This window comes from Cuculus canorus, chromosome 2 (genome assembly GCF_017976375.1).
Source record: "Cuculus canorus isolate bCucCan1 chromosome 2, bCucCan1.pri, whole genome shotgun sequence".
NCBI classification, from domain to species: domain Eukaryota; kingdom Metazoa; phylum Chordata; class Aves; order Cuculiformes; family Cuculidae; genus Cuculus; species Cuculus canorus.
In genome coordinates this window covers 41,273,403-41,288,924 of record NC_071402.1, presented here as the reverse complement: position 1 = coordinate 41,288,924, position 15,522 = coordinate 41,273,403, and the positions used below count along the sequence as shown (strand labels likewise).

The window sequence follows — 15,522 nt, the reverse complement described above, 5'->3', positions numbered from 1 at the left end:
AGGAACAGATCAACACAGTGTTTTGCAGTATTATTAAAATGATGGTCCACCTTGAGAAAGCAGTTTTCAAATGCACTGACAACTCTGGACAATTTTAGCTTTCCATTTTTTCTCAGACATGTAAATGAAAAATGCTGTTGAGGAAAACTACACAAACTTGGAATAAACATGGAAGAGTAAGAAGATAGGAAATAGTCACTACTAGACAGGAAAAGCGAGAAAGGAGAAATACAGAAAACCAGAAGCAGAATAACAATCTAAAACTTTAATCTTTTTGAGGGCAGTGGGACACAGTGATGATGGCTAGCAACATACAGTAAAATTGTACCAGAACAGTGTAAGTAATTTATCACGGGTTTGACCTCTCGTCTGTTTTAAATATAAAAGCTCCTCTTCAGAATATATATTCTCATCTTTAAAATATAATTATTTTCTGAAAGTTTACACTATAAATAGCACTAAGAGCTTCATATTCATGTCTGCTTGACTTCTGTATCATTTTACTTAACTGCAACAGTAAAGCATATGTCTTCTGGTCATCCATACTAAAAGGAGTTCCTGTAAGGGTTAATCTTAAAGAGGTGCATGACAGGGTGACAGTTTTGAGTTTACATCCAGAAATAATAGTTGAAATATCAATGTGTAACTAGAAATATACCTACACAAAGGACAAAACATTCATAAACGTTCAGTAACTTTCTTAAGAAAGAGCAAGTATCTGAGAAAAAAAAAAAAGATATTAGGAAAACTTAAAAAAAAAAATTAAAAATAATATTCCACTAATCCATACTGGCATGCCAGGAAAACTTAAAGACAATTTGGAACAAACTTCACAAATTCTTACAATTAGGAAATACATGAGGAATAACATCATGAATAAGTCTTCAAATTAGCAAGTGACCAAGAAGTATACACTTTGCCAATTTCAGTTCAAATCAAAATACTTCATGATACAAGCATATTTTTAGTACTTTTACAAATAAATTAGTTCTTTGGAATAAGATTCTTCACTCAAAAACACTCTCATTTTTTCCTGCAGTGTCAGAAACAGCCATTTCAAGACAACTTTTACAAATCTGCAAATTGAAAGGGACAATTAACAAACAATCTCATACGAAGTTAAAGTGTTTGGAAAAGGTCAAAAATTTTTTAAATGTGAATCTCGGAAAGGTGGGGGTTTTTTTTCACTTTAACCACTGTCTGAAAGAACTGCTGCACTAACCTGGTGACACACTTCTTTACTATATCTTCTTATTCCCCTTATTCAGTTTTTGGCACTAATGCAACTTCATTTAGCAATAGCTTGGACCCCTCAGTAAGTGAATGTGTACATAGTAGCTCTCTAATCTTGCTGCCCAGCTGCTAAGACAGTCACATGAGTCACTCGCTGTCTTTAGAGCAACACACACCACTTGCTGAATTTAGAGACAGTCTCTGTTTCCGCACTGGCCATACGTATAAATTGAGTACTACCGTATCCTAATCACACATAGAACTCTATAGGTGTTCTATTTTTTTCTTTAATTTAAACCACTGAGACACAGAACATAGTTTTCACTAAAGCAGTTAAGAACCGAGCTCCACAAACGGATTATGTATTGGTTTGCAGCATTATTTTCACCCCAGCGAGGCTAACTTCAGGAATCAGTTCGAATGTAAGTAACTTCATCTAATTGTTCACTGAAAATCCACCCCAAGAATAATGAAGAACTCATCTGCCAGGACGATCCAGCATTCAGCTTCAGAACAAAACACTTCCCAACAATTCCTTTCTTATCAAGATTTTAAACTGTGACTGTCCGGAACACAACCCTATTCAACAGTCTATTTAAAAACAATTTATATGAAGACTGGCGTGGTTACTTCCATGCAGCACTTCGGTCTACTGATACATAAAACTCCTTGTTGAAAATACTTTATTTACTACCATAACCTATTCGAACTACATAGGAAGTACTCTCTCATACAAAGAGCACACAGTCTTACACCAAAACACTGTGAGGATAATGATCTTTGGACTGTTACTGCATCCTCAGTTTAGGCCTACAACATTTCATTTTACTCTCTATCACATACTATCTTCTTTCCCATGTTCTCCCTCTGTCTCATTATGGCACTGTTCTTTGCACCTGGTTGCGAAAGTGATCAACAATACCACTTGTTATGCTTTGATGCATGTTCATGGACTACCTGTGCAACAAAACCCCCACAGAATCATACTTTGAAGTACAGGGCTACTGACACCAAAGACAAGGAGGCTTTTAAATTACATGAAACATACTTTTCCAGTTCAAACATATATTGGCCCAAACAGCAAAACATGTTTTAGTGTGACTAAAGAAAGCAGCACGTCAAACCTTACCTAACACTATTAGTTTCAAGTACAGCCAAACTTGCCTTAAAGTGATCTTTACAAACTTCTTGCCAGTAGGAAATCACAATAGGCAATGTCCCAGCTCACCAGTTGAGCAGCAGCAGCAGCACGTTTTCAAGTTAAATACTCTAATCTGTCAGATAACATGAAATAGAACTCCATAACTAGCCAGAATAGAGTATCGAGTAGTAACAACTAACTCAACTTTTCACTCATGTTGTACCATTCTGAATCAACATTTGTAAAAATAAATGAAACTGAAATTGCTAAGCTAGTACATCAAACTTTGCACTGTAATTCAACTAAGTACAAGCAAATTCCTTGCACTGGTATTTAATACTGAAAAAAGAAGCAGCCAACCTACAGCCAAATTTCAGACTAATGCACACACCTTTGCTGTTCGTAGGAGTACCATCTAATGCTTCTGAAGTCAAAAGACAAGGCAGAAGTGTATTTTCCTATTCTATTTCCTACACTTTACAGATTTTTCTGCCAAGTCAGTATTGCTGTTTCCCACATTCATGTGACTCTTCACAGAGTTGACAGTATACAATTACAAAAATTGAATAAGGAAAATACAACTTAAAAAAATAAAGTGGCAGAGCAACACTGAACAAGATTAGCATCTGAAACTATTAATCCAGATGAATCTCAGTCTCCAGTCCAGCTGGCACAAATTCTCATCCACCTTTACTCTATCTTTCCTACAATCAGTAAAGCATTCCATTCAGGTATTTGGCTATCACAATATAATATTCTGCATTAAAATTAGGAATTACTACTCCCATCCCTCCCCACTAAGAAAAGGTCTTTGTATATGCCATTTTCAATCAACAATTTATCTCAAATAACCAGAATGCCTTAAAGCAGGTCAAACCATATTGACATAAAACAATTCTTGGAAAAAAAGACTGCAATTTGATAACACACATATTATGCATTCTATTAAAAAGGCCCTCTCTTTAAGAATTCAAATTTACAGGTAAATTTCTGTGATAACCTGAAACCTTTCAGATGGACTCTAATTAAAGATGTAGCTGCCTGGAATAAAAACACTGCCTACAGAATGATGTATGATGGCTTAGTGGATTAGCACGTTAAAAGCATAACCTTTTTTGACACAGCTGGTTTTAAGTGTTTAAAAAAAAGTATAAATGTTAATTCTGTTTTACAGTAAATATGACTCCATCTGCTAGTTAGAGGTATTATGCATAATTATCACAGCAGAATACAATGCTATTTGTATTTGTTTGGAGGAAAAGACGTGCATAATTCCATGCAAATAGCAATTAAAAAAAAAAAAATCATGGGGCAGAATTCCATTAAAGGCAAATACACTAGAGGGAAACAGTAATAATACAAAACAAAACACTTGTGTTCCTAGGTATAATCCATATTACTAGAAAGTCAACTGCAAAGCCACGTAACATCTACATTCAGGTTTTATAACATACACTTCCAATGCTGGACTAATATACTGTGTGCTACTAAGTCAGTACCATATCCCTGTTTTTATTTTTCACTTATAATTCTGAATTCAAACCCACAAAACCAAAAAACCCACTAACCCTAGAAAGCACTTTATCGTGCACTATCTGAATGTAGCAGAAGAGCTTTGTGTTTGTAGAGCTCCAAGAAACAACGACGGCAGGGTTCTAAATACCTACACGTCTAGGTACCTAATCTTTTTACGTTAAAAAAAAAAAAAAAAAAAAGTTAGGGATTTACATGGACACAACAGAACTTTTTTTTATTTGCTTTAGTCAAGTTCATATGGCTTTGTTACTGAAAATTATACTTTCTAAATGTACATTATGTATTATTTTTATAAATATATCACTATAACACACATTACCTTACTGAAGGATTCACACTATTGCTAAATGAATCTCTCATGGCATCTAAGTACTAGTTCATTGAAAAATATCACCCCATATATATATATATATATACATATACGTATATAAGTTATTTTTGTTTGCTGTCGAGACAGTTACAATTTTTTTCCAAGCTCTTTAATAAATGGATTTTTGTCCTTTTACATTAATTGCCTTTTCAAGTCACCAGACTTGTAAAATTTCACTGAAGTATCCATTTCTGATATTGCAGGAAAAAATGAAAGTGTCACTGAGGATCTTATTCCAAATAATTAATTTATTTGCAAAGGCCAGAGCAGAGCAGTTCCCTCTACATGCTGTAGAAAGAGACCAATCCTTCACTGCAGCTTTGCTCCTTCAACGTTCAGGACACTGCAGTTCCATCGTTAAGCAGCATCCCCTGCTGAGTAGCACATGACCCTACTGTTCCATGATGTACTCTCAATGACCACCAGTTTCCAAATGATGCTAAAAAAAAAAATACTGGTTTTAACCTATAAAAAAACTGAACAGCTTGATTCTTGACAACCTGAAAGATCACTCCTTTTCATGAGTGCCACCTGAAACAATCTCAAATACATGTCACAGTGAAAACAACAGGTGGAGAAATATCACTCACTCCTCCAGAAGCCTCTCAACTTTAACGTAGATCTCTTATTCTGAGACAGGCTTAAAATATTAACATTACAGACTATACAGTTACTACTGTATATTTTCTAGTGACCTACCTAGAATTTCATAAATGGAAATTATAGTATTGGAAAAGCATGAAATAGAGGCTGAATAGGCCACAGTGAAGAAGAATTGTCAGCATCCAACTGGATTTTAACAAGCTTTGCAAGAGGAACTTGGGACATGCATTTTTATTGACTGTTTGTTCAATTTAATATGTTCTGATTTATAGCAAAGCACTGTTGAAGAGGCCATGGAAATTTTCATATAATCTGGTCAAGATCGGTAAGGAAACAAAAAGTCTCCCTCTCCCATCTACAAATTCTGTAGCTCAGGTCCTTTAATAACTTTGCCAGCCACTGAAATATATTTTAAAATTATCAAGAAACAAACTTCCTAAACAACAGACAAATGCAAGAAGTGAGAGGGGAAAAAAAAGAAAAAAGAATAAATTTTAATCTCTACATAACCAGTCAAGAAGATGAAATACTTGCTCCTCAGGCCTGAGCTCTGTCATGCACAGGGGAGGAGGACACATAGTTTTGACTACATACTCTCTCAGATGTACCCCTGAACACAAACTCACATCATGAATTTAAGAAGTTGCTAAGTAACAGTTCATTCCTTAGAGGGATACAAACACATTATGATCTCCATCCTTAAGGTTCCTACAAAGGCCTAAGATTTAAGAAGGTGGGGGGGGGGGAGGCAGGAAGAGACTGACGGATAGATAATCTTCAGAGCAATGCTAGGAGCAAAAGTGGTGGCAAATTTTTACATATATTTGGGAAGGAAGAACTAACAAATCAGTTAAGCTCTGTCTTCTTCAAACTATGAGTCCTACTGCCTCAATCAAACAAATGTGATTCGAGTACTTGCAACTTGACAGTTAATTTCTGCCTGTGTCTAAGCTATTTTGTTCAGTCACCTACATAAAACCTTTATGGTAAAATTACCACCAAATATCAAACTAACTCCATTATGATAAAAGTCGGATGCTTAGCAGAAAGGATTATCTGACCTTCAACCACAGTTTAGCAGCTAAAACTACGAAAGGAATAAGGGCGGTTTAGGGCATTCATGAAATCTTTGAGGGTTTGCTCAGAGTTGAGAGACTTTCTATGGCTTGATTCCTGATGAATACTGGAACAAACTACATAATACTAAAGTACTTATTCAGACAAAACCTTTAGGGAATTCAATCTGCCTAAGGAAGAACTGTGGAGTTCATCTTATGATAACTGAATGTATTATCAGTTTTGAGGTTGCAACATTACTATGTGACTGAAATCACAAATTCATAGGATTTGAGTGTTTTGAGACACTGAGGGGCAGTGATTTAAGTCACTAGAGCCCCTTTCTAATCACATTGCTCTTTTAACTCAAGGCTTGAAGAAAGATCCAGTCTCCTTTTATTTTTTATATATTTATTAGCCAAACTACAGCGAAATAGAAAATACTTATTCAATCTCACAAATCTAAAGGGCTTTTCTACTCCAATCAAATGAACAAGTAATCAATGCAGTTAAAAAACTGCTTAAATGCATTTTCCTTTCAGTAAAAATATTTAGGTATAACAAAGAGTAAGAAGTTTGTTTTACATGATGCAACTATACTAGAAAGCTAAATGTATTACTCAAGATGGACTTAGCTTACTTGTTCTTAAATATTCTGAAGTGATCAAGTTTTCAAAGGTAAAATAATGTTACAATATAGGGGAGACCTTTAAACCTGACCTTTTTACCAAGAAATTATATAACAGTTTATCATTTCTGAAAGTGTAATCTAGATTTCTGTTTGCCTCCTACAACAACTGATGCTAGGAGTGTTTTTGAGCACATCTCATGAGAAATAGTGATACCACATATTTGATTAATGCTACAAGGCTGCAAAACCTGACAATCTTTTCCTCATAGGTTAGTTTAACATTAACCCAGTCTGAGACTATTTCCATCATCCAAATACCACTATGGTTAAGTTTCCCATGTCCCTCTACACCCAGTTTATACTTGTAGCATCATCAGCACAAGTTAATTCCACAGTACTATTCAGCACAATTTTTGTAGTACAAAAATGATCAATATCAATTCTTAATGGGACACAAATTCATTTTGAGAGAAAAAAAGAGTTTTAAATAAGTGAAAGAACTGCTGAGTTCAGAAGAGTGTATCCAAAAGAAAACTATATACTCCTGCAGCTCAGACAAAAATCCTTTTAAACTACAACTGGGAAAACATTACATTTTACAAGTAGTGAAAAATTAAACGAGTTTGATATAAATATTCCATATATGCATTTTAAAACAACTTCAACACATATTAAAAACAGTCTGAATAATTAGGATAATTAACATATTATGATTCTCTGTAGCTTTTTAAGTAAGAAATAATGTAACTTTGTTGTTTAGGAACAAAGCTGATTTCATTGTACTAGTATGCTTATAACTGTACTTAAACACCATTTAAAATAGCATGTATCAACACCATCTTTTGACAGATGCAATAATATTTTTATTACTTTTTCTGAAACTGATTAAAATATAGCCATAAGCTATATGTTTGTGCTAGGGTATAATTAGAAGTGGTTTAGTCTCAACACAATCCCAGTATTCAAAAGAATTAAAGAAAACTGTCAAGTCACAGAGGAAAAAAAAAAACCTACACATTCAAATTAACTGGCATTTATTGTGATCAGCTATGTCTAAGCTCTTCTCTAAGCTATGCTGTTGACCATTTCCTAGTGTCCTAGATCAAATAAATTAATGTGTATATTGACCACAATAACTTCCAGTGAACAAAATAAGCCTGAACAATGCCTACATTTAGCTTTAACAGAACACAAAATCCTGATAGCATTTTACATGTTTTGTTTTAGTTTAATACTCACTCTTCCTATAGTACTTGTGAAGGGAAGAGCACCACTACCTGATAACAGGTAGCTAACACCATAAATTTACACATTTGTAGTGTATCATCTTATGAAAACATAAGAACAGCTGCATGCAATTTCAACTTTTACACATCTATATTGTATCTATACTTTAATGTGATATAGTATTATTAAGCCTTGCACATAGCCAGAGATAGTAAATACACAGTTAGTATAAATGAAATTTCTACAGGTGACCGTAAGAGTGAAGAAACTTAACATTTACAAACCTGTAAATGTTTTATTACTAAATATACAGGCTTGATTGAAATTTAATAATGAGCTGCCAGAATCTCTCTTTCTGCCCTTTCTTCAAGAAGTTCTCTTTGAAAAAAAATTCCTGTATCACAACTGATTCAAAAGACATGACATCCTCCCTAAACAGCCACTTTTCCATAAAACTTGTGTATCTATATTGCATAGAAATGTAACATTCATGATAAATACATACATCACACAATAAACAGTTTCATTTGAAGTGACAACCTCTTGGGACAGTAAAATCTGATTTGCATACACAAGGTCTTTCTGCTGTTCAAACATTTAGTGTAATGAGATCTCATTAAGTCAGAATAAGATGATTTGCAGGACTTTTTAGAGAACTTATGCATTAGTAAATCTGATACCTCATAGTATATAAATGCATAATAAATAAAGAAGGAAGATTAGGTTTCTGACATTTTCTTTGCTTTTTCATTACTTGGCAATTCACAGTAAACGTGCGTAAGACAAAATCAACTACCTACACATTATTTCATGAGAACTACTTCATGATTGGCAGTCTCCAAAGTGAAATGTCACCCAAAACCATAAAGAAAAGCTTTCAGGGTGAAAGTTAGTGATACACACTGTCAGGCTACCAGGTAAATTACTGGCACAATACATAAGTCTACATACAACCTGCATGGTTAAATGTTATTAAATAATGTATTATTTACAGTAATATGGAAGAGATTATTATTAGTTATCCTAACTTCAGTTAAAAAACAACTTTGACAAATAATTCCCTTTAAACACTTTCTAATCTGATTTCTAGGGATATTCTCCTTTGAGAGAGGAATTTAGCACATTAAGTGCAAAAGAAGATTATAGCAATTCAGTTTACTGTAACAGACACTTTTTGCATTTTTCCAACTTCCTTTATGTAGCAATTTCTTAATTGCATTTGATGGCAAGTCTAGGTTTTACTTTCCTGATTCCCACTTGACTTCTCAAAGCTGATTTGAACTATTTCACTTCGGAGTTTTGAGTTACTGTTCCATGTATTATAGCCACACTTTTCTACATTCATTTGTTCTATCTATCTCTCTTTTTTGTTTTATACTACATCAGCCCTGATTTTTTTTTTCCCTTTCCCTTTCCTTTAAACAAATAAGATAAAAATTATGCACATTGGGCCACATTCTACTCTCTTAGTGCCCCCTTTTAAGCTTATCAAAACTGCCCGCGTTGGGCGTGCATAAAATAGCCCTGGCTATGTATTTTAATGAATTTGACAAGTTATTTCTCTGGACAGACAGTGAATTAAGAAAGGAACAGAAGTTACTACAAAGAAGGCTACAGCATAAACTTACTTATTCCTTTAACATGAGAATAACTATACAAGCTTCCCCGCTATTCACTCTCAAGTACGTCCTTACAGTTATCTCAAAACCCCGCTACATACGGTGGTTAATTTTAATGTCATGATCCTACAGTAACTGTTTACAAGACATGCAGGATCCATTTAAATATTAACAGTTTTAATATATCCTATGAGAAGGCCCCATCCCCTATAACTGTTATCACATAACTATTTTTAAAAGCATGCTATATCTTATAAAAATTTTTTTAAACCCCTCTAATTCTACTCATTTCTCCTAATTCATCCTTCTAAGATAAGACAACCACAGGTGAATAATGCTACTGAAGTAGACACAAAAATACTTTAACAAGCCAATTGAAATAAAAGTAAAACTGAACTTGCAGTAATGGTGACCAGCTCTGTTTAATACTAGGTTTTCATAACTTGTGTACAATCAGGATTTTTCATATTTGATGTTTGGTGGACAACTGTTCATTTAAAATGCATCAGTAACTGCAGTCTATTAAATTTCAGATAAAGGGTCACTATATTCCTTGAAAAAAATTAAAAATAAGATATAGGCAGCTGTATAAGTGGTTATATTGAGAGTTTATCAATGTTTTACATTCAAGTCACAATTTTGCACAATTTAAAAATCAATAAAAATTTACTTAAATTCTACATGCGATTTTTTTTATTAGCAGGAAAATACAGAATTATTATCAAAATGCTCAGATAAATGCAAAAAAATATATTCCTCTATACTTTAGAAATTAAAACATTTTACATTTGATCAATACAAAATGTTACTTTGTTCTAATATTTGAATTATTTTTAAATAGTTTTTTTAAGGCTACCTAAACATTTGGTAATTGGTTAAAGATGCTTAACAGTTCAGTGGACAGATACTGCACATTTCTTTCAAAAGCAATGCAAGCTAAATCCTCACTAGTAGCAGATCTTTGGAGAATATCTCCTTGAAAGCAAATGCTCTATCACTTTGATGGTGCCTGCTAGTTCCTTTTAATTCTACACTGATTATTGAGAATGGTCTAATAGATCTAACATATATCACATTTTCCAGAATAGTTCCTCTTGGTAAACTTGTTCAAAAATTCTCACGAAAGGTATTTGCTGACTAAAACTGGTTTTAAGGACATAAGAGGTTATAGACATACATTTAAAAAACTTACAGTTTAGACTCTGAAACATCTCTTTCAACAAAATAGCCTTGAACAGCTACAAACAGTGGTTTGTTTGGAACAGGAGCAATGCTTTCTTTAACCCATTATTTTTAAAACATAGGCACTACTCTGAAAGGAGACTTAAGGGCACCATTTTGACTGACTAGCTGCGGAGATGGGCGACCATTAGAACTGGCTGCGCTTTGTATGCAATGCCTTTTGGAATTACACAAAGTTTTTAAAAGTTTCTTAATTTAAATCTCAAAGTTCTTCCTTGGGAAACTAATTTTTCAGTATCACTACCAAATGAAAAGTACACTCCAAGAAACACACTTGAACTAAGCATTTAAGAAAAGTTGATTTAGATTTATTGTAGATACCTGAATTTGTTGTACTGCTGTAGAATACTGTAGTTATTATGTTTTAAGCCTTATTGAACAGGATTGATAAGTACCTAAGAAGGATTTTAATATATTTACAGCTCTCCAGTTTACTTAAAAAAAGCAGGTTAACTTTACCAAAACCAGCCCATAGTATTTGTTTCCTTGGGTGTTTTAATTTTAGAAAATCTTGAAAAAATCATACTAAATCGTATATAGAACCAGAACAACATATAATAGAGAAGATTATCTTAACTCTTAGAAGGAAGGTAGCTTTGCGATTTACTTTTATTTTTAGTAAACATCACATCATCCCTGTAAGAAGAATTCAGTTTTCTACATAAAGAGAGTAAGTAAGTCTGTAAAAAACAATCCTAAACAACATTTATCTTCTGCTAGTATTATCACCATCTGGATTATACCTTAAAATTAAACCCAGTTCAGAAGAGTATCAAATTCTGTGAGAACACCCTTTCCTCTTCCTCCTCCCCATGCCCTGAATTTTGTGTTAGAGTTGGATACACTGAACTCACTTTGTAATACATAACTGGAGGTCAAGAAACTCCACAACACCTACTGTTTTCATGCTGTGATTACCAATACCTATACCTATTTTCAGCACTACAGTATTAATGATTTAAAAGCTCTTAATTAGATAAAAATCTAGTAATACCTTAAACATTTCATACTGATGGGCACAGGCACAGTATTTGAAGACCTCTTAAATACAGTTCAGAGTACCATTAACTAGTTTATTAAAGTTAGTTCTGTACATCTAGTATCTATCTATCTACCCTGGTACCCTAAAAACACCAACACATGGTGTACTGTTATTAATTTATCAAAATTCTGTGCATTTCAGACTAAAGTTACTTCAGCTGATAAAAAGAAGAGATTGGTGTAAGAAATACTTGGAAAGGAACTTTGAAACATGAATTCTTGCTAACTACAGAGAGATCTCTAAACCATAAAAGGCAGTTCTGGAAAAATGTTCAGTTTCAGTCCTTTACACAAACTGATTAATCTTTCTTCCTTAATGAGTCTTTTTTTTCTAGCCTAAGAGTAGTTAATATGATTTAATTTTCACAACTGTGAGTCACTGGAAAACTTTCGAGATTTCTTCCAAAAATCTCTAACCACAAGACTATCCTAGTCAACAACTACTGTACAACAGCTTCTTTGGTCACACTTGCAGAAAAGGTATAGATCATTTATGAACACACGCTATTCTACACAGAGGGCTATCACAACTGATACTCAACTTCCACATGTTCAAAGAAAACATTTGCTGAAAGAGCATCCCTACAAATTCAGATCTCCATCTTCCCTCTCAAGAGCCACACATACCTGTATTACAATTTTTAATCTAGAATTAAACACTAAGACCACGAAAACAAGGCATGCGTAAAGGAAACATCATAACTTCTCACAAAGATATCAAATTCTCTTGTTAAGAGACGATGTTAATTTTTTAATAGCATATTTCACTGAAAATTAAAATACATAGGGGATAGTGGGGACAAGAACAGCATTTCACATAATTAAACATTTAAAAATTAAAAATTAAGCAAAAACCTCCATCAGCCAGAACCCATGCTAAAAGCATGCATGCACACATATATATGAAACTAGACTGCAGTTAGGACGATTCTTCTTTTTTTAAACAGAGCCAAAGGCAATTCTTCCAAGTGATGTTATAATTACACAGCTAAGGTGTGCTTGTGAAAAGCCCCTAGTTTGGCCAATTAAAACCTACAGTTATTTTTACCACTTTCAGAACCTTTGGGGACTGTTCAGAAGATTTAAGTATAAAAGAAACCCTACAGTACTTTTCAACAAACTCAGGTGTCCTCAACAAAACCGAATTTATTCAAATTAAAATAATGCACTTTGCAACTTCTACAAAATGTCTGTGAAACTGCCCTATACACACAGGTCTCCTCCCAGGGAATTCATTGCCACCAGAACAGCAGTAGCTTTTAATGTTAAATAACCTAAGACTTCTTCATTTCTGCAACACGCATTCCAAAAAACGCTCTCCAAAACACAGCATTTTAATTAATACACCAAGAAAACTCCCCTGAAGACCTGATACACACAAAAGAATTGCTCTGATCCAAACGAAACTGCACATTTTCCCCTATTATCCTGCCTTAGTTCACCAGTCCAGGGCCGATCTGATACCTGTCCATTAAGAACAACGAACCACCCCTCTGCTAGAGGCAGAGGTGCTGCAGAGGTGATGATAACCCGAGGAAAAGAGAAGCTGTCTCTTTAAAATGCCCTGCTATGTCCCTGATCCCACGTGGAACCAACATCAGCAGCACTTTCGTATTAACTTCAACATGAGGCGAGATGAGGCATCACTATTTTATATAAATAAAACGAGGAGACTGCAGAATACATTCCTTTAGGAGACAAACAGGTGAACTGAACGTGCCTGAGAAATCAGCAACCACCCGCAGAAGAGGTGCCCTGCCCCTGAGCCCTCTCTGCTTTCCCTGTGGAGCATTACCTCAACCCCACACTCCTCTGAAGAATCCAGTTTAAATAGAGGAGGGAGCCACCAGGAAAACTTGAAATTCAAAGGCAACGAAAACGCACTTTAAAACCGGAAAGGTTTACTCTTTGCCTCACACATCCTAATTAGATCAGGAAAGTGACACTACAAAAGCATTACATTCCGGTCCGAGAAAAAAAAAAAAAAAAAAAAAAAGAGACAGAAAAAAAAAGACAGAGGAGAAGAAAGGAGCCCCCGTGTCCAACCCCCCTCCCAAACATCCGAAAAAGCATTTAAAAATGAAGTTATAAAGCAGCACATCCAGCATTTATCTTATCTAGAATCACTCCACACTACCCCCAAGTTATGCACTTTCTGCACTATCATCTCCCCCTACCTCTCTCTCCTGAAAGGGATTTTCACGTTTTCTCATTGTTGGTGGCGAGTTATAAGAGGCTTTTGCCTTTCCAAAGAATTCATCAACAAAAAAAAAATAATAAATATTAACTCCTTGCTCCCTGAAACCTTTAAACGGCCTCGGGAAGACACGGGTTTTATTCTGTTACCTTGAGGAAGAAAAGGGGGAGCAGCCCCGATTTTTAGGTGTTTTTTGGCATTTTTTTCTGATTTTTATTTTGTTATATGCCTCAGTTCTCCCTCCATTTTGGTTGTTTATGATACTGACAACAAGCTGTCCCTGCTCTCTCTCTCTCTCTCTCCGGATCTCTCCTGCTTTCAGTTAGCAAACCCCCCTCCCCAAGGCAGCGCGGCTCGGCACTCGCTCGGGTTCACACTTTTCTCTAAACACACACCGATGGGGAAGGGAAAAGCTCTCGGGCCACTCGGAGGGGGAGAGCAGGCAAATTCGTTTCTTTATTACGAAAAAAAAAACTTTTGTCCAAAAAACGACGGGAAAGGGGGGGTCGAGCGCCCCAAAGTCACTCCGGATCCCCCCAAAGAGGCGGCGGCGAGGGCTAGGGGACACCCCACGGGTAGCCGGGTCCACGAAGGAAATTTCTGTGCAAAATCCGTCCGGTTTGAGGCGGGGGGCGAATTTATATTAATTTTTTTCTCTCATTTTTCGGCAACCGCGCTCTCTCTCTCTCTTAATGTCTTCCGCTCCCTCTCGCCCGCTGTCACTGCATTCACGGCACAGGCTCCGCCGGGGCGGCGAGGGGAAGGGGCGGCCGCGCTGCTGCTGCCCCCCGAGCCCCATCCCCGGGCCCGGGACCCCCGCGCAGCCCCGCGCCGGCGGGGGGGTTCCCAACTCCTCGCACAGGCTGGGTTTTTTACTCTCAAAGCCATCCCTCTCCCCCTCCGAGGGAAGGGGGGGGCACCGCTCGCCTCGCCCCCCCCATCCCCTGCTTTCCCCCCCCCATCCCGGCTTTTTCCCCCCCTTTTCCCCTGCTCCCCCCTCCCCCGCAGGGGGATCCGCCGCGGGGCTGCGGGGGGGAGAGGGATGGGAAGCAGGGATGGTGAACACAAACTTTTCCTCGGTGCTCGCCGCTCCTCTCTCCTCTCCCCCCCCCGCTCCTCCTCCCCCTTCATAATTTAAATAACCCTGATATTTCCCTACTAAACCCCGGCGCCTGCCCCCCAAACCCGCAGCAGACTCACCGCGGGAGCCTCAGCATCCCCTCTGCGCCCCGTTTCCACCCTTTACAGTGTTCTCCGATTTTTCTGTAATTTTTTCCCCATATTTCGGGCTGGACGCGGCGGGCCTGGAAATTGTTTGCTTTCCCGTCTTTCCAGCAGCCATTGTAGTGTATGCGCTGCGGTGCAGCCCAGCCTGCCGCACACGCCGCGCCCACACCGCCCGCCGCCCACACGCACCGCGGGTTGGACGCCTCCCCCCGTCACTCAGCGCGCGCGGCCGCGCCCCTCGCGCGGGGCGACCCGCCGCCCGCCCCGTTGCTGCTGAGGGAGGGAGGTGGGGGGGAAAGTTGGGGGGGGTCGGTCCCGGCGGCGCCGCCATTGGCCGCCGCGCTCTGCCAATCAGCGTGGGCGGCGGCGGCGGCGGCGGCGCCGGGCGCGCGCGAGCGC

General features: G+C 37.2%; 1 protein-coding gene across 4 annotated transcripts in view; it reads right to left on the bottom strand.

Moving 5' to 3' along the window:
* Positions 1-15,319, bottom strand: part of PLAG1 (PLAG1 zinc finger) — a 51,867-nt gene extending 36,548 nt beyond the window's left edge. For all 4 annotated transcript variants that reach the window (XM_054058802.1, XM_054058805.1, XM_054058801.1 and 1 more), the window contains exon 1: positions 15,097-15,319. The gene's annotated coding sequence lies outside the window, so the exon portion shown is untranslated. The remainder of the gene's footprint in view (positions 1-15,096) is intronic.
* Positions 15,320-15,522: the final 203 nt, after the last annotated feature.